The following is a 26,671-nucleotide window of genomic DNA, read 5'->3' on the forward strand; positions in this document are numbered from 1 at the left end:
AAACAGTGGTGATGTGTGGTCATTATCCTCAGCAAACTAATCCAGGGAAAGAAAACCAAACGCCACATTCTCACTTATAATGGGAGCTGAAAAAGGAGATCACATGGACACAGGAAGGGGAACAACACACAATGGGGCCTTTCGGGAGGCAGAGCGTTAAGAAAAACAGCTACTGCATGCTGGGCTTAATACCTAGGTGATGGGTTGACAGGTGCAGCAAACCACCATGGCACACGTTTACCTTAGTAACAAATCTGCACATCCTGCACATATACCCCAGAACTTAGAAACGAAACGAAACAAAAGAAAACGAAAAAGCAATAGCAAAACGCTAAAGGCAAAAGAAAGTTTCAAACTCAGAACGTGACAGACCAATGTTTGGTTCAAATCATGGTTCTCAACCCAGGTGCCATAAGGTCAGGATAAAGAATTTGATTACATATTGTAAATAAGACATGCAGCAAATGACCAGAAAGATTATTCTCAACATATGTGTGTCTTCTAATTCAATGGTGACGCTATCTACCGGGACAGCATTAGATTCCAAAGGGCCGGGTCCCGCCACACAGGCCTCCCACACTAATAACAATGGGAAGCCCTACGTGGTTTTACCTGTGCTTCTCAGCAACTGGCTATAAATCAGGTTGCCACCACTCCCAGATTTAGTTGCATTCATTTGCTGGAAGAGCTCACAGCACGCAGGGAAGCACTTACAGTTGCCGTTGTGTTTTAGCGGACATTGCAAAAAGTTCAGAAATTAATGTGGGGCCCGGCATGTGGGGAGGGGCGCACTACCTTCCAGGAAGTGTTATCCAGAAGCTCTCTGATCCCAGTCCTTTTGGGTTTTTATGGAGACCTCATTCTATAGGCATGATGGGTTAAACCATAGGCTATTGGTGATCAACTCCACCTGAGGCTCTCAACCCTCCCTGGAAATTGGGGTTGAGGCTTTGCCATTCTCAGTCTGACTAAAAGAATTTACCCAAACGGAATTTTGAAACAGATGAGCATAACTGGAATCTTAATTAGATGATTGGATTATCTGGAGCCACACCTTGATATTCCTAACCCGAGCACCCTCATCCAACGAATGCTCCACCCAACTGGCTCCCAAGTCTCTACGTGGTTCCAGAGCAAAAGAATGTTTATACAAGGCATATATCCACCTTTTCTTCAAAGTCTTTTCGCTTACACGGAAAGACTTCTTAAACTGCCATGCATCAGGGTCAGGGGGAGGTCTTGTTACAACGCAGATCTGTGGATCTCCGGGTCTTGATTGTGGCAAGGATGCTGCTTGTGTCAAAACCACAACGTGGGAACCACAGAACCACTAGTTGGTTTTCACTGTTTCAGTGCATACAATTCCTAACATATCTGGTCAAGAAAACTTGTAAGTTCTTAGATTGTCGCAAAGGTGGCGCATGAAATCAAAGCAGGAGAACGGTTTCCTACGAGGTGTAGCCTGGGAAAGTTGGGGGTGACTGATGGAAAGGAGGAGTGAAGCTCCGCCCTTTCCGCTGCTAGGCTGCGCCCGAGGCTATTTAAACCCACCCTGGCTGGCCTGTACTCAGATCTTCGCGGAGCGGATCAGCGGCCGGAGCGTTTGGCGGACTCTGCGTGGACTTGGAGCTCACAGCGTCTTGCGACTTGGAAGCGGATTCAGAGGACAGGACAGAACACTTGGGCAAGTGAACCTCTGTCTGTCTGTCTGTCTGTCTGTCTGTCTGTCTCATTGGTTGGTTGATTTCCATTTTCTTAAGGGGCACATACCTCACACCGCACACACACACACACACACACACGCACACACACGCACACACACTCCTTCTTTCTGCGAGTTAGAAAATTAGTAGGGGCCCCTGGGAGCTGCAGGTTTCCTAATCATGTCTGCACCTAAGAACAGTAGGGTCTTGTCTGGCTCTTCTTATGAACGGTCCCCCAGCCCGGACTCCCCAAGGTCCATGCGAGCTTCACCCAGCTTCTCCCTCTCCCCTATCAGAAACCCAGGCCTAAGGGGAAGCTCCTCACCAGGGATCCGGAGCTACCATTCACCATCCCCTGTGGCTTCACCACACTCACCTCTGTCATCACCAGAATCCCACAAGCTCCCATTTCCCTGTCCTCACCGTGATGGGCAATCAATGAAGCCATTGGGCTCTCCCGTGTCCTCCTCTGAGGATTCCTCAGAGTCCCCACGTTCATCAATAATATACCACATGTTCTTGCTGCCATCACCCAGCAGCTCACCCCCAGCTCTCGGGGGGTCTCCTGTGTCTCCCAGCTACTCTCCAAACAACCCCAGATTTCAGCTGGAGTCAGCCCCCCACACCCAGGAATCACCTACAAACTCACGAGCCTCACGGTGCTCCACCCCTGTGTCTTTCATCTCTTCACCCCCAGGCCTCAGGGACTCTCCTGTGGCTCCCAGTTACTCTCCAGCCATCCCCAGGTTCCTGCGGGAGTCAGCCCCATGCACCCAGGAGTCCCCCAGAGACTCACACATCTCGGGAGAATATGAGCCGTCCCCCAGCCCTGACTCCTCAAGATTCATGCCTGCCTCACCCAGCTTCTCCCTCTCCCCTCCCAGAAACTCAGACCCAAGGGGCAGCTCCTCACCAGGGATGTGGAAGTACTCTACATCACCCCGCAGGGCTTCACCACTCTCACATCCATCATCAACAGAATTCCACAACTTTACGTTTCCCTTTCCTAACCAAGCAGGACAGTCACTCATGTCATTGTGTTCTCCCGTGTCCTCCTCTGGAGATTCTCCACAGTCACCTCATTCATCAATAATATACCATATGTTCTTACTGCCATCATCCAGCAGCTCACCCCCAGCCACCCATGACTCGCCTGTCTGTCCCAGCTACTCTCCAACTACGCCCAGATTTCAGCGGGAGTCTCTACCCCACACCCCAGAAACACCTACAAACTCACAGACCTCAGTGAGATCCTCGCCAGTCTCTCTCACGTCTTCACCCCCAGCCCTTACGGACCCTCCAGTCTGTCCCAGCTACTCTCCAACCACGCCCACATTTCAGCGCGGGTCAGTTCCAGGAACCCAGGGATCACCACCAAGCCCACCACTTTCACTGAGTTACTCCCCAGTCTCTAGCACGTCTTTATCTCCAACCCTCAGGGACTCGCCTGTCTGTCCCAGCTACTCTCCAAACACGCCCACACTTCAGCGGGAGTCCGTTGCAGGCACCCAGAAATCACCACCAAACTCACCAATTTCACTGCGTTACTCCCCAGTCTCTCTCATGTCTTCACCATCCCTCAGGGACTCTCCCGTCTGTCCCAGCTACTCTCCAACCACGCCCACATTTCAGCTGGAGTCAGTTCCAGGCACCCCGGACTCACCACCAAACTCACCAATTTCACTCAGTTACTCCTCAGTCTCTAGCACGTCTTTATCTCCATCCCTCAGGGACTCTCCTGTGTGTCCCAGCTACTCTCCAACCACGCCCACACTTCAGCGGGAGTCAGTTCCAGGCACCCAGGAATCACCATCAAACTCACCAATTTCACTGCGTTACTCCCCAGTCTCTCTCATGTCTTCACCATCCCTCAGGGACTATCCCGTCTGTCCCACCTACTCTCCAACCACGCCCACATTTCAGCTGGGGTCAGTTCCAGGCACCCCGGAGTCACCACCAAACTCACCAGTTTCACTGAGGTACTCCCCGGTCTCTCTCATGTCTTCACCCCCAGCCCTCAGGGACTCTCCTGTGTGTCCCAGCTACTCTCCAACCATGCCCAGATTTCAGCGGGAGTCAGTTCCAGGCACCCAGGTATCACCACCAAACTCAGCAGTTTCGCTGAGTTACTCCCCAGTCTCTCTCATGTCTTCACCCCCAGCCCCCTGGGACTCTCCTGTCTGTCCCAGCTACTCTCCCACCACGCCCAGATTTCAGCGGGAGTCAGCCTCCCACACTCCGGAATCACCTACAGACTCACAGACTTCACTGAGGTCCTCCCTGGTCTCTCTCAGGTCTTTGCCCTCAGCCCACATGGACTCTTGTGTCTCTTTCAGCTACTCTCAAAACTTCTCTAGATTCCAGCTGGAGTCAGTTCCAGGCACCCACGATACACCACCGAACTCACGAATTTCACTGACTTACTCCCCAGTCTCCCTCATGTTCTCACCCCCAGCCCTCAGGGACTCTTCTGTCTCTCTCAGCTACTCTCCAACCATCTCCAGATTGCACCTGGAGTCAGCTTCCCGCACCCAGGAATCATCTACAAACTCACGGACCTTACTGCCACCCTCCCCCATTTCTTTCACCTCTTCACCCCCTGCCTTCAGGGACTCTCCTGGGCCTCCCAGCTTCTCTCCAGCCTTCCCCAGATTTCTGCCACAGTCAGCCCCAGGCACCCAGGGCAACCATAGACACTCACAGGCCTCACGAGACTATCTCCCAATGACCTGTACCTACACAGGGATGGCTCCCACGCATCCCTCAGTGACCCCAAACCCATCTTCACTTACACTCAGTCACTCCCAGGGCCTGACAGCTACTCCCCGTTATTGTCCTTCCGTTCGAAGCCCTGGCCAATCTACTAGCCCACATGACGCAGTTACCTGGCCATTTCTCCACGGTTCCCGTGAGGGCCCCACACCCAGCCGCACAAGAGCCCCTCCTGCATTCCGTCCTCACACGCAGGCCTGTCCATCTACTTGCTACTGTCACACTCTTGCCAGCAGAAGAGGCCCCTGTAATGGCCGATATCACCACCCAGTCTATCCTCACCCCACAGCTGTGCAGCGGGTCCCTCCTGCTGGCCCACGTGGCTGCCAGAGCCCATGCTGGCACGACGCTCCAGCAGGTCGGCGTCCCTGCGGGCCACACTACCGGTGACATGGCTAGCATGACCCTCCTTCCTGGCAGTGACACTGTTGATGTGAACCCCAGTTTCACATCTGTCATTTCTAAATAGGACCATTTTCCCTTTTCGCTCTCCCTTCCTTTCACAGGGCTTTTCGTTCTCTCTGTTTCTGCCTCCGTTTCAGATATTTACTCACCTTTTTCTCTCTCACTATGTCTGCCGTGGTCTCCATGAGAGTGCGCCACATAAGATTCCCCCATTAAAAGTCATGAATTGCGTGGCTTTTAGTATACCTGTGGTTGTGCACATTCAGTTATAATTGGCAATCCATTGTAGAACGTCTTATCACCCCCGACCAGAGAGAAACCCTGGAGACATTAGTCACTCCTCATTCTGTCTCAAACCCCCTCCCTGACCCTCAGCCCTAGGTAGCAACTACCTAGTGTGATCAATCCCATACGCATAGATTTCCATATTGTGGACATTTCCTATAAACGGAACTGCACAATAGGTGAGCTCTTATGACTGACATAACACGTAGCACAATATTTTCAAGATTCATCCACATTGTAGGCTTACCCACGGGGGGAAACCATTTTTTTGGGGGGTTTTAGTAACACCGGGTGTTTTCTCCTTCCTTTCGTCCTTCTTTCCTTCCTTCCTTCCTTTCTTCCTTCCTTCCTTCCTTCCGTCCTTCACACCTTCCTTCCTTCCTTCCTTCCTTCCTACCATCTCTCTTTCCTTCCTACCTTCCTCCTATTTCTCTCTTACTCCTTCTGCCCTCTCTCTTTCATATGCCTTAGGTGCATCCCACATTCTGCGTTTTTTTGGGGAAATCCTCGACAGGTGCAGGAAAATTGTGTTATTGTAACTATTTACCGCTATCTCTCTTTCACGGCTCTCCATCAGTTGTGAACATCTATTGGTTTATCCCAAGTCACTAAGCATATGTTTATTAGGTACACCTGTTTTTCCTTATACAGCTGTTTCTGGAGTCTAGGGTCGCATACTCATAAACCCAGTGTAACTCAGAAACGCATCTAATATTCCAATAAACCCATCATAACGTTGAAAAATCATAAATCAAACCATCATAAGTCACGGTTTGTCCGTGGATATGGGCGTCATCAATTCCATTGTATTCAGTAATGCTGTACACCATTAACAATGGCAGACTGATTGGGAGTGGATATTGATAGCATTATAAAAGTCAGTTATTAGAGGGATACTTCTTTAACCTGACTGAAGAACTGATCTAATGGCTTTAGTCGAGTGCATGATTATGTGAGATGTTTTGAGACAGAGTAGTACATTTGTGAATGAAATTTTATGGCTTTTTTTCACTTAGTAGGCACCATTGTGTGTGGAAAAGTGAGAAAATTGCTTTCTGCTGTAGAGTCTGGCATTCATTGTAGATTTAAGCTTATTTTTCTGGGAGCAAATCTTATTCAATAAAATACTACTCTTTATACTAAAAAACAAAAACAGTGGTGATGTGTGGTCATTATCCTCAGCAAACTAATCCAGGGAAAGAAAACCAAACGCCACATTCTCACTTATAATGGGAGCTGAAAAAGGAGATCACATGGACACAGGAAGGGGAACAACACACAATGGGGCCTTTCGGGAGGCAGAGCGTTAAGAAAAACAGCTACTGCATGCTGGGCTTAATACCTAGGTGATGGGTTGACAGGTGCAGCAAACCACCATGGCACACGTTTACCTTAGTAACAAATCTGCACATCCTGCCCATATACCCCAGAACTTAGAAACGAAACGAAACAAAAGAAAACGAAAAAGCAATAGCAAAACGCTAAAGGCAAAAGAAAGTTTCAAACTCAGAACGTGACAGACCAATGTTTGGTTCAAATCATGGTTCTCAACCCAGGTGCCATAAGGTCAGGATAAAGAATTTGATTACATATTGTAAATAAGACATGCAGCAAATGACCAGAAAGATTATTCTCAACATATGTGTGTCTTCTAATTCAATGGTGACGCTATCTACCGGGACAGCATTAGATTCCAAAGGGCCGGGTCCCGCCACACAGGCCTCCCACACTAATAACAATGGGAAGCCCTACGTGGTTTTACCTGTGCTTCTCAGCAACTGGCTATAAATCAGGTTGCCACCACTCCCAGATTTAGTTGCATTCATTTGCTGGAAGAGCTCACAGCACGCAGGGAAGCACTTACAGTTGCCGTTGTGTTTTAGCGGACATTGCAAAAAGTTCAGAAATTAATGTGGGGCCCGGCATGTGGGGAGGGGCGCACTACCTTCCAGGAAGTGTTATCCAGAAGCTCTCTGATCCCAGTCCTTTTGGGTTTTTATGGAGACCTCATTCTATAGGCATGATGGGTTAAACCATAGGCTATTGGTGATCAACTCCACCTGAGGCTCTCAACCCTCCCTGGAAATTGGGGTTGAGGCTTTGCCATTCTCAGTCTGACTAAAAGAATTTACCCAAACGGAATTTTGAAACAGATGAGCATAACTGGAATCTTAATTAGATGATTGGATTATCTGGAGCCACACCTTGATATTCCTAACCCGAGCACCCTCATCCAACGAATGCTCCACCCAACTGGCTCCCAAGTCTCTACGTGGTTCCAGAGCAAAAGAATGTTTATACAAGGCATATATCCACCTTTTCTTCAAAGTCTTTTCGCTTACACGGAAAGACTTCTTAAACTGCCATGCATCAGGGTCAGGGGGAGGTCTTGTTACAACGCAGATCTGTGGATCTCCGGGTCTTGATTGTGGCAAGGATGCTGCTTGTGTCAAAACCACATCGTGGGAACCACAGAACCACTAGTTGGTTTTCACTGTTTCAGTGCATACAATTCCTAACATATCTGGCCAAGAAAACTTGTAAGTTCTTAGATTGTCGCAAAGGTGGCGCATGAAATCAAAGCAGGAGAACGGTTTCCTACGAGGTGTAGCCTGGGAAAGTTGGGGGTGACTGATGGAAAGGAGGAGTGAAGCTCCGCCCTTTCCGCTGCTAGGCTGCGCCCGAGGCTATTTAAACCCACCCTGGCTGGCCTGTACTCAGATCTTCGCGGAGCGGATCAGCGGCCGGAGCGTTTGGCGGACTCTGCGTGGACTTGGAGCTCACAGCGTCTTGCGACTTGGAAGCGGATTCAGAGGACAGGACAGAACACTTGGGCAAGTGAACCTCTGTCTGTCTGTCTGTCTGTCTGTCTGTCTGTCTGTCTGTCTGTCTCATTGGTTGGTTGATTTCCATTTTCTTAAGGGGCACATACCTCACACCGCACACACACACACACACACACACGCACACACACGCACACACACTCCTTCTTTCTGCGAGTTAGAAAATTAGTAGGGGCCCCTGGGAGCTGCAGGTTTCCTAATCATGTCTGCACCTAAGAACAGTAGGGTCTTGTCTGGCTCTTCTTATGAACGGTCCCCCAGCCCGGACTCCCCAAGGTCCATGCGAGCTTCACCCAGCTTCTCCCTCTCCCCTATCAGAAACCCAGGCCTAAGGGGAAGCTCCTCACCAGGGATCCGGAGCTACCATTCACCATCCCCTGTGGCTTCACCACACTCACCTCTGTCATCACCAGAATCCCACAAGCTCCCATTTCCCTGTCCTCACCGTGATGGGCAATCAATGAAGCCATTGGGCTCTCCCGTGTCCTCCTCTGAGGATTCCTCAGAGTCCCCACGTTCATCAATAATATACCACATGTTCTTGCTGCCATCACCCAGCAGCTCACCCCCAGCTCTCGGGGGGTCTCCTGTGTCTCCCAGCTACTCTCCAAACAACCCCAGATTTCAGCTGGAGTCAGCCCCCCACACCCAGGAATCACCTACAAACTCACGAGCCTCACGGTGCTCCACCCCTGTGTCTTTCATCTCTTCACCCCCAGGCCTCAGGGACTCTCCTGTGGCTCCCAGTTACTCTCCAGCCATCCCCAGGTTCCTGCGGGAGTCAGCCCCATGCACCCAGGAGTCCCCCAGAGACTCACACATCTCGGGAGAATATGAGCCGTCCCCCAGCCCTGACTCCTCAAGATTCATGCCTGCCTCACCCAGCTTCTCCCTCTCCCCTCCCAGAAACTCAGACCCAAGGGGCAGCTCCTCACCAGGGATGTGGAAGTACTCTACATCACCCCGCAGGGCTTCACCACTCTCACATCCATCATCAACAGAATTCCACAACTTTACGTTTCCCTTTCCTAACCAAGCAGGACAGTCACTCATGTCATTGTGTTCTCCCGTGTCCTCCTCTGGAGATTCTCCACAGTCACCTCATTCATCAATAATATACCATATGTTCTTACTGCCATCATCCAGCAGCTCACCCCCAGCCACCCATGACTCGCCTGTCTGTCCCAGCTACTCTCCAACTACGCCCAGATTTCAGCGGGAGTCTCTACCCCACACCCCAGAAACACCTACAAACTCACAGACCTCAGTGAGATCCTCGCCAGTCTCTCTCACGTCTTCACCCCCAGCCCTTACGGACCCTCCAGTCTGTCCCAGCTACTCTCCAACCACGCCCACATTTCAGCGCGGGTCAGTTCCAGGAACCCAGGGATCACCACCAAGCCCACCACTTTCACTGAGTTACTCCCCAGTCTCTAGCACGTCTTTATCTCCAACCCTCAGGGACTCGCCTGTCTGTCCCAGCTACTCTCCAAACACGCCCACACTTCAGCGGGAGTCCGTTGCAGGCACCCAGAAATCACCACCAAACTCACCAATTTCACTGCGTTACTCCCCAGTCTCTCTCATGTCTTCACCATCCCTCAGGGACTCTCCCGTCTGTCCCAGCTACTCTCCAACCACGCCCACATTTCAGCTGGAGTCAGTTCCAGGCACCCCGGACTCACCACCAAACTCACCAATTTCACTCAGTTACTCCTCAGTCTCTAGCACGTCTTTATCTCCATCCCTCAGGGACTCTCCTGTGTGTCCCAGCTACTCTCCAACCACGCCCACACTTCAGCGGGAGTCAGTTCCAGGCACCCAGGAATCACCATCAAACTCACCAATTTCACTGCGTTACTCCCCAGTCTCTCTCATGTCTTCACCATCCCTCAGGGACTCTCCCGTCTGTCCCACCTACTCTCCAACCACGCCCACATTTCAGCTGGGGTCAGTTCCAGGCACCCCGGAGTCACCACCAAACTCACCAGTTTCACTGAGGTACTCCCCGGTCTCTCTCATGTCTTCACCCCCAGCCCTCAGGGACTCTCCTGTGTGTCCCAGCTACTCTCCAACCATGCCCAGATTTCAGCGGGAGTCAGTTCCAGGCACCCAGGTATCACCACCAAACTCAGCAGTTTCGCTGAGTTACTCCCCAGTCTCTCTCATGTCTTCACCCCCAGCCCCCTGGGACTCTCCTGTCTGTCCCAGCTACTCTCCCACCACGCCCAGATTTCAGCGGGAGTCAGCCTCCCACACTCCGGAATCACCTACAGACTCACAGACTTCACTGAGGTCCTCCCTGGTCTCTCTCAGGTCTTTGCCCTCAGCCCACATGGACTCTTGTGTCTCTTTCAGCTACTCTCAAAACTTCTCTAGATTCCAGCTGGAGTCAGTTCCAGGCACCCACGATACACCACCGAACTCACGAATTTCACTGACTTACTCCCCAGTCTCCCTCATGTTCTCACCCCCAGCCCTCAGGGACTCTTCTGTCTCTCTCAGCTACTCTCCAACCATCTCCAGATTGCACCTGGAGTCAGCTTCCCGCACCCAGGAATCATCTACAAACTCACGGACCTTACTGCCACCCTCCCCCATTTCTTTCACCTCTTCACCCCCTGCCTTCAGGGACTCTCCTGGGCCTCCCAGCTTCTCTCCAGCCTTCCCCAGATTTCTGCCACAGTCAGCCCCAGGCACCCAGGGCAACCATAGACACTCACAGGCCTCACGAGACTATCTCCCAATGACCTGTACCTACACAGGGATGGCTCCCACGCATCCCTCAGTGACCCCAAACCCATCTTCACTTACACTCAGTCACTCCCAGGGCCTGACAGCTACTCCCCGTTATTGTCCTTCCGTTCGAAGCCCTGGCCAATCTACTAGCCCACATGACGCAGTTACCTGGCCATTTCTCCACGGTTCCCGTGAGGGCCCCACACCCAGCCGCACAAGAGCCCCTCCTGCATTCCGTCCTCACACGCAGGCCTGTCCATCTACTTGCTACTGTCACACTCTTGCCAGCAGAAGAGGCCCCTGTAATGGCCGATATCACCACCCAGTCTATCCTCACCCCACAGCTGTGCAGCGGGTCCCTCCTGCTGGCCCACGTGGCTGCCAGAGCCCATGCTGGCACGACGCTCCAGCAGGTCGGCGTCCCTGCGGGCCACACTACCGGTGACATGGCTAGCATGACCCTCCTTCCTGGCAGTGACACTGTTGATGTGAACCCCAGTTTCACATCTGTCATTTCTAAATAGGACCATTTTCCCTTTTCGCTCTCCCTTCCTTTCACAGGGCTTTTCGTTCTCTCTGTTTCTGCCTCCGTTTCAGATATTTACTCACCTTTTTCTCTCTCACTATGTCTGCCGTGGTCTCCATGAGAGTGCGCCACATAAGATTCCCCCATTAAAAGTCATGAATTGCGTGGCTTTTAGTATACCTGTGGTTGTGCACATTCAGTTATAATTGGCAATCCATTGTAGAACGTCTTATCACCCCCGACCAGAGAGAAACCCTGGAGACATTAGTCACTCCTCATTCTGTCTCAAACCCCCTCCCTGACCCTCAGCCCTAGGTAGCAACTACCTAGTGTGATCAATCCCATACGCATAGATTTCCATATTGTGGACATTTCCTATAAACGGAACTGCACAATAGGTGAGCTCTTATGACTGACATAACACGTAGCACAATATTTTCAAGATTCATCCACATTGTAGGCTTACCCACGGGGGGAAACCATTTTTTTGGGGGGTTTTAGTAACACCGGGTGTTTTCTCCTTCCTTTCGTCCTTCTTTCCTTCCTTCCTTCCTTTCTTCCTTCCTTCCTTCCTTCCGTCCTTCACACCTTCCTTCCTTCCTTCCTTCCTTCCTACCATCTCTCTTTCCTTCCTACCTTCCTCCTATTTCTCTCTTACTCCTTCTGCCCTCTCTCTTTCATATGCCTTAGGTGCATCCCACATTCTGCGTTTTTTTGGGGAAATCCTCGACAGGTGCAGGAAAATTGTGTTATTGTAACTATTTACCGCTATCTCTCTTTCACGGCTCTCCATCAGTTGTGAACATCTATTGGTTTATCCCAAGTCACTAAGCATATGTTTATTAGGTACACCTGTTTTTCCTTATACAGCTGTTTCTGGAGTCTAGGGTCGCATACTCATAAACCCAGTGTAACTCAGAAACGCATCTAATATTCCAATAAACCCATCATAACGTTGAAAAATCATAAATCAAACCATCATAAGTCACGGTTTGTCCGTGGATATGGGCGTCATCAATTCCATTGTATTCAGTAATGCTGTACACCATTAACAATGGCAGACTGATTGGGAGTGGATATTGATAGCATTATAAAAGTCAGTTATTAGAGGGATACTTCTTTAACCTGACTGAAGAACTGATCTAATGGCTTTAGTCGAGTGCATGATTATGTGAGATGTTTTGAGACAGAGTAGTACATTTGTGAATGAAATTTTATGGCTTTTTTTCACTTAGTAGGCACCATTGTGTGTGGAAAAGTGAGAAAATTGCTTTCTGCTGTAGAGTCTGGCATTCATTGTAGATTTAAGCTTATTTTTCTGGGAGCAAATCTTATTCAATAAAATACTACTCTTTATACTAAAAAACAAAAACAGTGGTGATGTGTGGTCATTATCCTCAGCAAACTAATCCAGGGAAAGAAAACCAAACGCCACATTCTCACTTATAATGGGAGCTGAAAAAGGAGATCACATGGACACAGGAAGGGGAACAACACACAATGGGGCCTTTCGGGAGGCAGAGCGTTAAGAAAAACAGCTACTGCATGCTGGGCTTAATACCTAGGTGATGGGTTGACAGGTGCAGCAAACCACCATGGCACACGTTTACCTTAGTAACAAATCTGCACATCCTGCCCATATACCCCAGAACTTAGAAACGAAACGAAACAAAAGAAAACGAAAAAGCAATAGCAAAACGCTAAAGGCAAAAGAAAGTTTCAAACTCAGAACGTGACAGACCAATGTTTGGTTCAAATCATGGTTCTCAACCCAGGTGCCATAAGGTCAGGATAAAGAATTTGATTACATATTGTAAATAAGACATGCAGCAAATGACCAGAAAGATTATTCTCAACATATGTGTGTCTTCTAATTCAATGGTGACGCTATCTACCGGGACAGCATTAGATTCCAAAGGGCCGGGTCCCGCCACACAGGCCTCCCACACTAATAACAATGGGAAGCCCTACGTGGTTTTACCTGTGCTTCTCAGCAACTGGCTATAAATCAGGTTGCCACCACTCCCAGATTTAGTTGCATTCATTTGCTGGAAGAGCTCACAGCACGCAGGGAAGCACTTACAGTTGCCGTTGTGTTTTAGCGGACATTGCAAAAAGTTCAGAAATTAATGTGGGGCCCGGCATGTGGGGAGGGGCGCACTACCTTCCAGGAAGTGTTATCCAGAAGCTCTCTGATCCCAGTCCTTTTGGGTTTTTATGGAGACCTCATTCTATAGGCATGATGGGTTAAACCATAGGCTATTGGTGATCAACTCCACCTGAGGCTCTCAACCCTCCCTGGAAATTGGGGTTGAGGCTTTGCCATTCTCAGTCTGACTAAAAGAATTTACCCAAACGGAATTTTGAAACAGATGAGCATAACTGGAATCTTAATTAGATGATTGGATTATCTGGAGCCACACCTTGATATTCCTAACCCGAGCACCCTCATCCAACGAATGCTCCACCCAACTGGCTCCCAAGTCTCTACGTGGTTCCAGAGCAAAAGAATGTTTATACAAGGCATATATCCACCTTTTCTTCAAAGTCTTTTCGCTTACACGGAAAGACTTCTTAAACTGCCATGCATCAGGGTCAGGGGGAGGTCTTGTTACAACGCAGATCTGTGGATCTCCGGGTCTTGATTGTGGCAAGGATGCTGCTTGTGTCAAAACCACATCGTGGGAACCACAGAACCACTAGTTGGTTTTCACTGTTTCAGTGCATACAATTCCTAACATATCTGGCCAAGAAAACTTGTAAGTTCTTAGATTGTCGCAAAGGTGGCGCATGAAATCAAAGCAGGAGAACGGTTTCCTACGAGGTGTAGCCTGGGAAAGTTGGGGGTGACTGATGGAAAGGAGGAGTGAAGCTCCGCCCTTTCCGCTGCTAGGCTGCGCCCGAGGCTATTTAAACCCACCCTGGCTGGCCTGTACTCAGATCTTCGCGGAGCGGATCAGCGGCCGGAGCGTTTGGCGGACTCTGCGTGGACTTGGAGCTCACAGCGTCTTGCGACTTGGAAGCGGATTCAGAGGACAGGACAGAACACTTGGGCAAGTGAACCTCTGTCTGTCTGTCTGTCTGTCTGTCTGTCTGTCTGTCTGTCTGTCTCATTGGTTGGTTGATTTCCATTTTCTTAAGGGGCACATACCTCACACCGCACACACACACACACACACACACGCACACACACGCACACACACTCCTTCTTTCTGCGAGTTAGAAAATTAGTAGGGGCCCCTGGGAGCTGCAGGTTTCCTAATCATGTCTGCACCTAAGAACAGTAGGGTCTTGTCTGGCTCTTCTTATGAACGGTCCCCCAGCCCGGACTCCCCAAGGTCCATGCGAGCTTCACCCAGCTTCTCCCTCTCCCCTATCAGAAACCCAGGCCTAAGGGGAAGCTCCTCACCAGGGATCCGGAGCTACCATTCACCATCCCCTGTGGCTTCACCACACTCACCTCTGTCATCACCAGAATCCCACAAGCTCCCATTTCCCTGTCCTCACCGTGATGGGCAATCAATGAAGCCATTGGGCTCTCCCGTGTCCTCCTCTGAGGATTCCTCAGAGTCCCCACGTTCATCAATAATATACCACATGTTCTTGCTGCCATCACCCAGCAGCTCACCCCCAGCTCTCGGGGGGTCTCCTGTGTCTCCCAGCTACTCTCCAAACAACCCCAGATTTCAGCTGGAGTCAGCCCCCCACACCCAGGAATCACCTACAAACTCACGAGCCTCACGGTGCTCCACCCCTGTGTCTTTCATCTCTTCACCCCCAGGCCTCAGGGACTCTCCTGTGGCTCCCAGTTACTCTCCAGCCATCCCCAGGTTCCTGCGGGAGTCAGCCCCATGCACCCAGGAGTCCCCCAGAGACTCACACATCTCGGGAGAATATGAGCCGTCCCCCAGCCCTGACTCCTCAAGATTCATGCCTGCCTCACCCAGCTTCTCCCTCTCCCCTCCCAGAAACTCAGACCCAAGGGGCAGCTCCTCACCAGGGATGTGGAAGTACTCTACATCACCCCGCAGGGCTTCACCACTCTCACATCCATCATCAACAGAATTCCACAACTTTACGTTTCCCTTTCCTAACCAAGCAGGACAGTCACTCATGTCATTGTGTTCTCCCGTGTCCTCCTCTGGAGATTCTCCACAGTCACCTCATTCATCAATAATATACCATATGTTCTTACTGCCATCATCCAGCAGCTCACCCCCAGCCACCCATGACTCGCCTGTCTGTCCCAGCTACTCTCCAACTACGCCCAGATTTCAGCGGGAGTCTCTACCCCACACCCCAGAAACACCTACAAACTCACAGACCTCAGTGAGATCCTCGCCAGTCTCTCTCACGTCTTCACCCCCAGCCCTTACGGACCCTCCAGTCTGTCCCAGCTACTCTCCAACCACGCCCACATTTCAGCGCGGGTCAGTTCCAGGAACCCAGGGATCACCACCAAGCCCACCACTTTCACTGAGTTACTCCCCAGTCTCTAGCACGTCTTTATCTCCAACCCTCAGGGACTCGCCTGTCTGTCCCAGCTACTCTCCAAACACGCCCACACTTCAGCGGGAGTCCGTTGCAGGCACCCAGAAATCACCACCAAACTCACCAATTTCACTGCGTTACTCCCCAGTCTCTCTCATGTCTTCACCATCCCTCAGGGACTCTCCCGTCTGTCCCAGCTACTCTCCAACCACGCCCACATTTCAGCTGGAGTCAGTTCCAGGCACCCCGGACTCACCACCAAACTCACCAATTTCACTCAGTTACTCCTCAGTCTCTAGCACGTCTTTATCTCCATCCCTCAGGGACTCTCCTGTGTGTCCCAGCTACTCTCCAACCACGCCCACACTTCAGCGGGAGTCAGTTCCAGGCACCCAGGAATCACCATCAAACTCACCAATTTCACTGCGTTACTCCCCAGTCTCTCTCATGTCTTCACCATCCCTCAGGGACTCTCCCGTCTGTCCCACCTACTCTCCAACCACGCCCACATTTCAGCTGGGGTCAGTTCCAGGCACCCCGGAGTCACCACCAAACTCACCAGTTTCACTGAGGTACTCCCCGGTCTCTCTCATGTCTTCACCCCCAGCCCTCAGGGACTCTCCTGTGTGTCCCAGCTACTCTCCAACCATGCCCAGATTTCAGCGGGAGTCAGTTCCAGGCACCCAGGTATCACCACCAAACTCAGCAGTTTCGCTGAGTTACTCCCCAGTCTCTCTCATGTCTTCACCCCCAGCCCCCTGGGACTCTCCTGTCTGTCCCAGCTACTCTCCCACCACGCCCAGATTTCAGCGGGAGTCAGCCTCCCACACTCCGGAATCACCTACAGACTCACAGACTTCACTGAGGTCCTCCCTGGTCTCTCTCAGGTCTTTGCCCTCAGCCCACATGGACTCTTGTGTCTCTTTCAGCTACTCTCAAAACTTCTCTAGATTCCAGCTGGAGTCAGTTCCAGGCACCCACGATACACCACCGAACTCACGAATTTCACTGACTTACTCCCCAGTCTCCCTCATGTTCTCACCCCCAGCCCTCAGGGACTCTTCTGTCTCTCTCAGCTACTCTCCAACCATCTCCAGATTGCACCTGGAGTCAGCTTCCCGCACCCAGGAATCATCTACAAACTCACGGACCTTACTGCCACCCTCCCCCATTTCTTTCACCTCTTCACCCCCTGCCTTCAGGGACTCTCCTGGGCCTCCCAGCTTCTCTCCAGCCTTCCCCAGATTTCTGCCACAGTCAGCCCCAGGCACCCAGGGCAACCATAGACACTCACAGGCCTCACGAGACTATCTCCCAATGACCTGTACCTACACAGGGATGGCTCCCACGCATCCCTCAGTGACCCCAAACCCATCTTCACTTACACTCAGTCACTCCCAGGGCCTGACAGCTACTCCCCGTTATTGTCCTTCCGTTCGAAGCCCTGGCCAATCTACTAGCCCACATGACGCAGTTACCTGGCCATTTCTCCACGGTTCCCGTGAGGGCCCCACACCCAGCCGCACAAGAGCCCCTCCTGCATTCCGTCCTCACACGCAGGCCTGTCCATCTACTTGCTACTGTCACACTCTTGCCAGCAGAAGAGGCCCCTGTAATGGCCGATATCACCACCCAGTCTATCCTCACCCCACAGCTGTGCAGCGGGTCCCTCCTGCTGGCCCACGTGGCTGCCAGAGCCCATGCTGGCACGACGCTCCAGCAGGTCGGCGTCCCTGCGGGCCACACTACCGGTGACATGGCTAGCATGACCCTCCTTCCTGGCAGTGACACTGTTGATGTGAACCCCAGTTTCACATCTGTCATTTCTAAATAGGACCATTTTCCCTTTTCGCTCTCCCTTCCTTTCACAGGGCTTTTCGTTCTCTCTGTTTCTGCCTCCGTTTCAGATATTTACTCACCTTTTTCTCTCTCACTATGTCTGCCGTGGTCTCCATGAGAGTGCGCCACATAAGATTCCCCCATTAAAAGTCATGAATTGCGTGGCTTTTAGTATACCTGTGGTTGTGCACATTCAGTTATAATTGGCAATCCATTGTAGAACGTCTTATCACCCCCGACCAGAGAGAAACCCTGGAGACATTAGTCACTCCTCATTCTGTCTCAAACCCCCTCCCTGACCCTCAGCCCTAGGTAGCAACTACCTAGTGTGATCAATCCCATACGCATAGATTTCCATATTGTGGACATTTCCTATAAACGGAACTGCACAATAGGTGAGCTCTTATGACTGACATAACACGTAGCACAATATTTTCAAGATTCATCCACATTGTAGGCTTACCCACGGGGGGAAACCATTTTTTTGGGGGGTTTTAGTAACACCGGGTGTTTTCTCCTTCCTTTCGTCCTTCTTTCCTTCCTTCCTTCCTTTCTTCCTTCCTTCCTTCCTTCCTTCCTTCCATCCATCTCTCTTTCCTTCCTTCCTTCCTCCTATTTCTCTCTTACTCCTTCTGCCCTCTCTCTTTCATATGCCTTAGGTGCATCCCACATTCTGCGTTTTTTTGGGGAAATCCTCGACAGGTGCAGGAAAATTGTGTTATTGTAACTATTTACCGCTATCTCTCTTTCACGGCTCTCCATCAGTTGTGAACATCTATTGGTTTATCCCAAGTCACTAAGCATATGTTTATTAGGTACACCTGTTTTTCCTTATACAGCTGTTTCTGGAGTCTAGGGTCGCATACTCATAAACCCAGTGTAACTCAGAAACGCATCTAATATTCCAATAAACCCATCATAACGTTGAAAAATCATAAATCAAACCATCATAAGTCACGGTTTGTCCGTGGATATGGGCGTCATCAATTCCATTGTATTCAGTAATGCTGTACACCATTAACAATGGCAGACTGATTGGGAGTGGATATTGATAGCATTATAAAAGTCAGTTATTAGAGGGATACTTCTTTAACCTGACTGAAGAACTGATCTAATGGCTTTAGTCGAGTGCATGATTATGTGAGATGTTTTGAGACAGAGTAGTACATTTGTGAATGAAATTTTATGGCTTTTTTTCACTTAGTAGGCACCATTGTGTGTGGAAAAGTGAGAAAATTGCTTTCTGCTGTAGAGTCTGGCATTCATTGTAGATTTAAGCTTATTTTTCTGGGAGCAAATCTTATTCAATAAAATACTACTCTTTATACTAAAAAACAAAAACAGTGGTGATGTGTGGTCATTATCCTCAGCAAACTAATCCAGGGAAAGAAAACCAAACGCCACATTCTCACTTATAATGGGAGCTGAAAAAGGAGATCACATGGACACAGGAAGGGGAACAACACACAATGGGGCCTTTCGGGAGGCAGAGCGTTAAGAAAAACAGCTACTGCATGCTGGGCTTAATACCTAGGTGATGGGTTGACAGGTGCAGCAAACCACCATGGCACACGTTTACCTTAGTAACAAATCTGCACATCCTGCACATATACCCCAGAACTTAGAAACGAAACGAAACAAAAGAAAACGAAAAAGCAATAGCAAAACGCTAAAGGCAAAAGAAAGTTTCAAACTCAGAACGTGACAGGCCAATGTTTGGTTCAAATCATGGTTCTCAACCCAGGTGCCATAAGGTCAGGATAAAGAATTTGATTACATATTGTAAATAAGACATGCAGCAAATGACCAGAAAGATTATTCTCAACATATGTGTGTCTTCTAATTCAATGGTGACGCTATCTACCGGGACATAGCATTAGATTCCAAAGGGCCGAGTCCCGCCACACTGGCCTCCCACACTAATAACAATGGGAAGCCCTACGTTGTTTTACCTGTGCTTCTCAGCAACTGGCTATAAATCAGGTTGCCACCACTCCCAGATTTAGTTGCATTCATTTGCTGGAAGAGCTCACGGCACGCAGGGAAACACTTACATTTGCCGTTGTATTTTAGCGGACATGGCAAAAAGTTCAGAAATTAATGTGGGGCCCGGCATGTGGGGAGGGGCGCACTACCTTCCAGGAAGTGTTATCCAGAAGCTCTCTGATCCCAGTCCTTTTGGGTTTTTATGGAGACCTCATTCTATAGGCATGATGGGTGAAACCATACGCTATTGGTGATCAACTCCACCTGAGGCTCCCAACCCTCCCTGGAAGTTGGGGTTGAGGCTTTGCCATTCTCAGTCTGACTAAAAGAATTTACCCAAACGGAATTTTAAAACAGATGAGCATAACTGGAATCTTAATTAGATGATTGGATTATCTGGAACCACACCTTGGTATTTGTAACACGAGCACCCTCATCCAACGAATGCTCCACCCAACTGGCTCCCAAGTCTCTACGTGGTTCCAGAGCAAAAGAATGTTTATACAACGCATATCTTCACCTTTTCTTCAAAGTCTTTTCGCTTACACGGAAAGACTTCTTAAACTGCCATGCATCAGGGTCAGGGGGAGGTCTTGTTACAACGCAGGTCTGTGGATCTCCGGGGTTTGATTGTGGCAAGGATGCTGCTGGTGTCAAAACCACAACGTGGGAACCACAGAACCATTAGTTGGTTTTCAGTGTTTCAGTGCATACAATTCCTAACATATCTGGCCAAGAAAACTTGTAAGTTCTTAGATTGTCGGAAAGGTGGCGCATGAAATCAAAGCAGGAGAATAGTTTCCTACGAGGTGTAGCCTGGGAAAGTTGGGGGTGACTGATGGAAAGGAGGAGTGAAGCTCCGCCCTTTCCGCTGCTAGGCTGTGCCCGAGGCTATTTAAACCCACCCTGGCTGGCCTGTACTCAGATCTTCGCGGAGCGGATCAGCGGCCGGAGCGTTTGGCGGACTCTGCGTGGACTTGGAGCTCACAGCGTCTTGCGACTTGGAAGCGGATTCAGAGGACAGGACAGAACACTTGGGCAAGTGAACCTCTGTCTGTCTGTCTGTCTGTCTGTCTGTCTGTCTCATTGGTTGGTTGATTTCCATTTTCTTAAGGGGCACATACCTCACACCGCACACACACACACACACACACACGCACACACACGCACACACACTCCTTCTTTCTGCGAGTTAGAAAATTCGTAGGGGCCCCTGGGAGCTGCAGGTTTCCTAATCATGTCTGCACCTAAGAACAGTAGGGTCTTGTCTGGCTCTTCTTATGAACGGTCCCCCAGCCCGGACTCCCCAAGGTCCATGAGAGCTTCACCCAGCTTCTCCCTCTCCCCTATCAGAAACTCAGGCTTAAGGGGAAGCTCCTCACCAGGGATCCGGAGCTACCATTCACCATCCCCTAGGGCTTCACCACACTCACCTCTGTCATCACCAGAATCCCACAAGCTCCCATTTCCCTGTCCTCACCGTGATGGGCAATCAATGAAGCCATTGGGCTCTCCCGTGTCCTCCTCTGAGGATTCCTCAGAGTCCCCACGTTCATCAATAATATACCACATGTTCTTGCTGCCATCACCCAGCAGCTCACCCCCAGCTCTCGGGGGGTCTCCTGTGTCTCCCAGCTACTCTCCAAACAACCCCAGATTTCAGCTGGAGTCAGCCCCCCACACCCAGGAATCACCTACAAACTCACGAGCCTCACGGTGCTCCACCCCTGTGTCTTTCATCTCTTCACCCCCAGGCCTCAGGGACTCTCCTGTGGCTCCCAGTTACTCTCCAGCCATCCCCAGGTTCCTGCGGGAGTCAGCCCCATGCACCCAGGAGTCCCCCAGAGACTCACACATCTCGGGAGAATATGAGCCGTCCCCCAGCCCTGACTCCTCAAGATTCATGCCTGCCTCACCCAGCTTCTCCCTCTCCCCTCCCAGAAACTCAGACCCAAGGGGCAGCTCCTCACCAGGGATGTGGAAGTACTCTACATCACCCCGCAGGGCTTCACCACTCTCACATCCATCATCAACAGAATTCCACTACTTTACGTTTCCCTTTCCTAACCAAGCAGGACAGTCACTCATGTCATTGTGTTCTCCCGTGTCCTCCTCTGGAGATTCTCCACAGTCACCTCATTCATCAATAATATACCATATGTTCTTACTGCCATCATCCAGCAGCTCACCCCCAGCCACCCATGACTCGCCTGTCTGTCCCAGCTACTCTCCAACTACGCCCAGATTTCAGCGGGAGTCTCTACCCCACACCCCAGAAACACCTACAAACTCACAGACCTCAGTGAGATCCTCGCCAGTCTCTCTCACGTCTTCACCCCCAGCCCTTACGGACCCTCCAGTCTGTCCCAGCTACTCTCCAACCACGCCCACATTTCAGCGCGGGTCAGTTCCAGGAACCCAGGGATCACCACCAAGCCCACCACTTTCACTGAGTTACTCCCCAGTCTCTAGCACGTCTTTATCTCCAACCCTCAGGGACTCGCCTGTCTGTCCCAGCTACTCTCCAAACACGCCCACACTTCAGCGGGAGTCCGTTGCAGGCACCCAGAAATCACCACCAAACTCACCAATTTCACTGCGTTACTCCCCAGTCTCTCTCATGTCTTCACCATCCCTCAGGGACTCTCCCGTCTGTCCCAGCTACTCTCCAACCACGCCCACATTTCAGCTGGAGTCAGTTCCAGGCACCCCGGACTCACCACCAAACTCACCAATTTCACTCAGTTACTCCTCAGTCTCTAGCACGTCTTTATCTCCATCCCTCAGGGACTCTCCTGTGTGTCCCAGCTACTCTCCAACCACGCCCACACTTCAGCGGGAGTCAGTTCCAGGCACCCAGGAATCACCATCAAACTCACCAATTTCACTGCGTTACTCCCCAGTCTCTCTCATGTCTTCACCATCCCTCAGGGACTCTCCCGTCTGTCCCACCTACTCTCCAACCACGCCCACATTTCAGCTGGGGTCAGTTCCAGGCACCCCGGAGTCACCACCAAACTCACCAGTTTCACTGAGGTACTCCCCGGTCTCTCTCATGTCTTCACCCCCAGCCCTCAGGGACTCTCCTGTGTGTCCCAGCTACTCTCCAACCATGCCCAGATTTCAGCGGGAGTCAGTTCCAGGCACCCAGGTATCACCACCAAACTCAGCAGTTTCGCTGAGTTACTCCCCAGTCTCTCTCATGTCTTCACCCCCAGCCCCCTGGGACTCTCCTGTCTGTCCCAGCTACTCTCCCACCACGCCCAGATTTCAGCGGGAGTCAGCCTCCCACACTCCGGAATCACCTACAGACTCACAGACTTCACTGAGGTCCTCCCTGGTCTCTCTCAGGTCTTTGCCCTCAGCCCACATGGACTCTTGTGTCTCTTTCAGCTACTCTCAAAACTTCTCTAGATTCCAGCTGGAGTCAGTTCCAGGCACCCACGATACACCACCGAACTCACGAATTTCACTGACTTACTCCCCAGTCTCCCTCATGTTCTCACCCCCAGCCCTCAGGGACTCTTCTGTCTCTCTCAGCTACTCTCCAACCATCTCCAGATTGCACCTGGAGTCAGCTTCCCGCACCCAGGAATCATCTACAAACTCACGGACCTTACTGCCACCCTCCCCCATTTCTTTCACCTCTTCACCCCCTGCCTTCAGGGACTCTCCTGGGCCTCCCAGCTTCTCTCCAGCCTTCCCCAGATTTCTGCCACAGTCAGCCCCAGGCACCCAGGGCAACCATAGACACTCACAGGCCTCACGAGACTATCTCCCAATGACCTGTACCTACACAGGGATGGCTCCCACGCATCCCTCAGTGACCCCAAACCCATCTTCACTTACACTCAGTCACTCCCAGGGCCTGACAGCTACTCCCCGTTATTGTCCTTCCGTTCGAAGCCCTGGCCAATCTACTAGCCCACATGACGCAGTTACCTGGCCATTTCTCCACGGTTCCCGTGAGGGCCCCACACCCAGCCGCACAAGAGCCCCTCCTGCATTCCGTCCTCACACGCAGGCCTGTCCATCTACTTGCTACTGTCACACTCTTGCCAGCAGAAGAGGCCCCTGTAATGGCCGATATCACCACCCAGTCTATCCTCACCCCACAGCTGTGCAGCGGGTCCCTCCTGCTGGCCCACGTGGCTGCCAGAGCCCATGCTGGCACGACGCTCCAGCAGGTCGGCGTCCCTGCGGGCCACACTACCGGTGACATGGCTAGCATGACCCTCCTTCCTGGCAGTGACACTGTTGATGTGAACCCCAGTTTCACATCTGTCATTTCTAAATAGGACCATTTTCCCTTTTCGCTCTCCCTTCCTTTCACAGGGCTTTTCGTTCTCTCTGTTTCTGCCTCCGTTTCAGATATTTACTCACCTTTTTCTCTCTCACTATGTCTGCCGTGGTCTCCATGAGAGTGCGCCACATAAGATTCCCCCATTAAAAGTCATGAATTGCGTGGCTTTTAGTATACCTGTGGTTGTGCACATTCAGTTATAATTGGCAATCCATTGTAGAACGTCTTATCACCCTCGACCAGAGAGAAACCCTGGAGACATTAGTCACTCCTCATTCTGTCTCAAACCCCCTCCCTGACCCTCAGCCCTAGGTAGCAACTACCTAGTGTGATCAATCCCATACGCATAGATTTCCATATTGTGGACATTTCCTATAAACGGAACTGCACAATAGGTGAGCTCTTATGACTGACATAACACGTAGCACAATATTTTCAAGATTCATCCACATTGTAGGCTTACCCACGGGGGGAAACCATTTTTTTGGGGGGTTTTAGTAACACCGGGTGTTTTCTCCTTCCTTTCGTCCTTCTTTCCTTCCTTCCTTCCTTTCTTCCTTCCTTCCTTCCTTCCTTCACACCTTCCTTCCTTCCTTCCTTCCTTCCTTCCTACCATCTCTCTTTCCTTCCTTCCTTCCTCCTATTTCTCTCTTACTCCTTCTGCCCTCTCTCTTTCATATGCCTTAGGTGCATCCCACATTCTGCGTTTTTTTGGGGAAATCCTCGACAGGTGCAGGAAAATTGTGTTATTGTAACTATTTACCGCTATCTCTCTTTCACGGCTCTCCATCAGTTGTGAACATCTATTGGTTTATCCCAAGTCACTAAGCATATGTTTATTAGGTACACCTGTTTTTCCTTATACAGCTGTTTCTGGAGTCTAGGGTCGCATACTCATAAACCCAGTGTAACTCAGAAACGCATCTAAGATTCCAATAAACCCATCATAACGTTGAAAAATCATAAATCAAACCATCATAAGTCACGGTTTGTCCGTGGATATGGGCGTCATCAATTCCATTGTATTCAGTAATGCTGTACACCATTAACAATGGCAGACTGATTGGGAGTGGATATTGATAGCATTATAAAAGTCAGTTATTAGAGGGATACTTCTTTAACCTGACTGAAGAACTGATCTAATGGCTTTAGTCGAGTGCATGATTATGTGAGATGTTTTGAGACAGAGTAGTACATTTGTGAATGAAATTTTATGGCTTTTTTTCACTTAGTAGGCACCATTGTGTGTGGAAAAGTGAGAAAATTGCTTTCTGCTGTAGAGTCTGGCATTCATTGTAGATTTAAGCTTATTTTTCTGGGAGCAAATCTTATTCAATAAAATACTACTCTTTATACTAAAAAACAAAAACAGTGGTGATGTGTGGTCATTATCCTCAGCAAACTAATCCAGGGAAAGAAAACCAAACGCCACATTCTCACTTATAATGGGAGCTGAAAAAGGAGATCACATGGACACAGGAAGGGGAACAACACACAATGGGGCCTTTCGGGAGGCAGAGCGTTAAGAAAAACAGCTACTGCATGCTGGGCTTAATACCTAGGTGATGGGTTGACAGGTGCAGCAAACCACCATGGCACACGTTTACCTTAGTAACAAATCTGCACATCCTGCACATATACCCCAGAACTTAGAAACGAAACGAAACAAAAGAAAACGAAAAAACAATAGCAAAACGCTAAAGGCAAAAGAAAGTTTCAAACTCAGAACGTGACAGACCAATGTTTGGTTCAAATCATGGTTCTCAACCCAGGTGCCATAAGGTCAGGATAAAGAATTTGATTACATATTGTAAATAAGACATGCAGCAAATGACCAGAAAGATTATTCTCAACATATGTGTGTCTTCTAATTCAATGGTGACGCTATCTACCGGGACATAGCATTAGATTCCAAAGGGCCGAGTCCCGCCACACTGGCCTCCCACACTAATAACAATGGGAAGCCCTACGTTGTTTTACCTGTGCTTCTCAGCAACTGGCTATAAATCAGGTTGCCACCACTCCCAGATTTAGTTGCATTCATTTGCTGGAAGAGCTCACGGCACGCAGGGAAACACTTACATTTGCCGTTGTATTTTAGCGGACATGGCAAAAAGTTCAGAAATTAATGTGGGGCCCGGCATGTGGGGAGGGGCGCACTACCTTCCAGGAAGTGTTATCCAGAAGCTCTCTGATCCCAGTCCTTTTGGGTTTTTATGGAGACCTCATTCTATAGGCATGATGGGTGAAACCATACGCTATTGGTGATCAACTCCACCTGAGGCTCCCAACCCTCCCTGGAAGTTGGGGTTGAGGCTTTGCCATTCTCAGTCTGACTAAAAGAATTTACCCAAACGGAATTTTAAAACAGATGAGCATAACTGGAATCTTAATTAGATGATTGGATTATCTGGAACCACACCTTGGTATTCGTAACACGAGCACCCTCATCCAACGAATGCTCCACCCAACTGGCTCCCAAGTCTCTGCGTGGTTCCAGAGCAAAAGAATGTTTATACAACGCATATCTCCACCTTTTCTTCAAAGTCTTTTCGCTTACACGGAAAGACTTCTTAAACTGCCATGCATCAGGTTCAGGGGGGGTCTTGTTACAATGCACATCTGTGGATCTCCGGGGTTTGATTGTGGCAAGGATGCTGCTGGTGTCAAAACCACAACGTGGGAACCACAGAACCATTAGTTGGTTTTCAGTGTTTCAGTGCATACAATTCCTAATATATCTGGCCAAGAAAACTTGTAAGTTCTTAGATTGTCCCAA

This window comes from Pan paniscus, chromosome 14, assembly GCF_029289425.2.
Source record: "Pan paniscus chromosome 14, NHGRI_mPanPan1-v2.0_pri, whole genome shotgun sequence".
NCBI classification, from domain to species: Eukaryota; Metazoa; Chordata; class Mammalia; order Primates; family Hominidae; genus Pan; species Pan paniscus.